This window comes from Sinocyclocheilus grahami, unplaced genomic scaffold (assembly GCF_001515645.1).
Source record: "Sinocyclocheilus grahami isolate Dianchi unplaced genomic scaffold, SAMN03320097.WGS_v1.1 scaffold87.1, whole genome shotgun sequence".
Classification (NCBI taxonomy): Eukaryota; Metazoa; Chordata; class Actinopteri; order Cypriniformes; family Cyprinidae; genus Sinocyclocheilus; species Sinocyclocheilus grahami.
The window spans coordinates 1249273-1252328 of NW_015505266.1; the positions used below are offsets into that span (position 1 = coordinate 1249273).

The window sequence follows — 3056 nt, forward strand, 5'->3', positions numbered from 1 at the left end:
ATAATAAATGATAATCAGATATAGGTTTTTATCTGAACACTTAAAAATGCGTATGTAGGGTATACATACTGTACATCATGCATTTGAAAAAGGGGTGGGGTTATTGACACAGCGGTTAATCAGAAAAATAAAAAATGGCACTTCATGTCCAAAAGGTTGCCAACCCCTGTCATAGACTCTAACATGTGACTTGTCAGAGGAACTGACATTAAGCCATTTGTAGCTGCATGAAGACTGGAGGAGATGTTCTCACGGTCAGAAAAGTTCATCCATTAGACTCAGTAGGCTATTTACAGTTTTAAGATACTGAAAGCATCAGATTTTTTTTTGTACATTAATGACACTTTCTGTTGTGGCTTTTCAGATCAGTGTTTTTATCTCCTACTGCTGAAAAATGTTTCACACATTCATATTCTTCTGTTTGTGGCATCTTGTTGGTAAGTTAAATGTGTTTTATGGCTTCATGTTTAGTTCATTGCTGTTTCATCTCATTGTCTTGGTGTGTTTTATACAGATGGAGTAAATATAGTGACAGTGACAGAGGGAGATTCTGTTACTCTACACACTGATGTCAAGATACCATACAAGCATTATAGACGTTATATGCGTCATATAGACTGGATGTTTGGACCTGAACGTAATCAGATAGCTAGAGTCATTCAGCATGATGAGGAGACATATATTAGATATTATGAGAATGAGATATTCGGAGACAGACTACAAATGGACAATCAAACTGGATCTCTGACCATCAGGCACATCAGAACAACATACTCTGGACTTTATCAAATGAGGAGTCCATTCAAAAGAGAATCATTCAATGTTACTGTCTATGGTGAGTACATGAATTTAATGTACTCCGGCAAGTCATGTTTTAACAATAAATTATTAATCTCTTATATATTTCATATGTTCAAAGTGTAACCCTGTTGAAATATGTTCTTTAGTATAACATATACAAGTTTGAATAAATAATTTCATAGTTTACTAAATAGAGTTTAAGGTTAAAAAAGTTCAGATTCATTGACCAGCAAAGAAGTTATGCTTTTGCTCAATGAGAGAAATGCCTATGGAGTAATGTTCATTTAAAATGTTAAATATTTGTTGGGTAATAATATATGTGGAAAATGCTTAAAATATGCCTGTGAGAATAGGAAGAAAGAGTTACACAAATGTATTTTATTTCTGAAAGTTTTGTGTATGAGCCAATGACAGGAAAGGTCAAAGTAAAGAAGAAGTGGAGGACGCGAGGAGGAATGAAGGCGAGTGAGTTTTTGTGGAAAGGAAAAGACGGTTACTGTTAATTTAATGCACCAGAAAATGAAAGTGTTCAATACGGACTCTTATACGAGACGTTAATGGTGATAGTTCTGTTTGTCTGAGTGATAAACTCATTACAGTTATGACAGATGTAAGTTTAAGTTAGCCGCTGATTTAGTGGCTAGTGTTTGCATGGACTTTGCTGACAAGCTAGCGGCCAGCGACCTTGATTAGTTAAGCCTGTGTGGAAATATCGATGTGAATCTTCTCTTCAACCGTTTTCTCTTCATCGCAAATCCTCCAGTCCTGTCTTCTGCGGCTGACGCCTTTGATCTGGTGCGCGTGAGGTTACATTCACATTGAGTAAAGGTACCACTTGTTTGTTTGGCCTGCGTGGTGAAGCAGCCATTGGGTTTAAGGCTACTACGTACCCAAGCTACATTCAGGCCTGCATCATTTGAACATTTGAAGGGTATATTTCACGTTAAGCTAGGTTTTTGCCGGTTATTTTATTTTCTTGGGCCCTTATGTGTTAAATGTGAATTTAAATGCATTTGTGACCTTTAATTTCCTGTTACAGTGTAAATATTACTGCTTAAATAGTGATTTAAAGAGGGAAAAGTATTTCCTTTAATAAGCTAGTAATTACACCCACACAAAGCAAACACAGATAAGTTATTAGAGAAACCTCACTTATTTGATTGGATAGATATTTAAAGAATTCAGGATAGCCACCTCTCATTATAGTTTAGAGAGGCGCTACATAAGGATATTAGCTGGCCACAGATACTGTTGATAGGACTTTAAATGTATTTTTCCCACAGTATTTCTATAGTATAAAGTAATTTATTTCACCTTACTCCCTCATGTTTTCCAGCTCATCTTCCCATCCCTGTCATCACCAGATAATCTACATGTTCTTCATCATCAGAGTCAAAATGTGACCTACTGTGTTCAGTGTTGAATGTGAGTCATGTGACTCTCTCCTGGTACAAAGGAAACATTTTATTGTCCCGCATCAGTGTGTCTGATCTCAGCATCAGTCTCTCTCTACCTCTGGAGGTGGAATATCAGGAGAAAAACACCTACAGCTGTGTGCTCAACAATTCATTCTCTGACCTGCCTGAACATCTGGACATTACTCAACTATGTCAAGGTACATCAGTGGTAACACTAATACTAATACTTCAGAAAATTATTAGTCATAATTTTGGTGCAGGTTCTGAATAAAACCTCTTTTTCTGTCCTTAGACTCTGTCCACTGTTGCGGTTTCAATGAAGCTGTGATTCGATTGGTCATCTCAGCTGTAGTGGGCGTGGCTACTGTTGCAATAGTGATTTATGACATCAGATCCAGAAAAGCTGAAAAGAAGTGGAGAACATCACAATCAGTCACTGAATAAAGAGCCATGGAACATTTGTTCTTTTTAATAGTCAGTTCTCGTAAAAAATTCATGGAAATCCATTGGTCATAAAGAAGTGTGAACCCTGCAGAAATGTAGGCTATATACTTTATTTTTTCATTTAAAGAATATAAAGAATATTTTGCTTTTTCAAAGACAATTGAAATCTAAATGTTTAATATTAAAAGACTAAGTAACACTTTAGTATAGGGACCAATTAATTAACTAGTTGCTTATTAACAAGCTTATCATTAACATATTGGCTGTTTTTTATTATTTTTATTGGCTATTTTTTATTATGACAAATATTAATAACTTCACTGTAACACACTGTACTTTCTCCAAATTCAGTTCACACATCAATGCTGTCCTGCTGGTTATACTACAACAGTT

General features: G+C 35.6%; 1 pseudogene; it reads left to right on the forward strand.

Moving 5' to 3' along the window:
- The first annotated feature begins 376 nt into the window (after nt 1–376).
- LOC107586985 (uncharacterized) lies at nt 377–2663 on the forward strand (annotated as a pseudogene).
- Nucleotides 2664–3056: the final 393 nt, after the last annotated feature.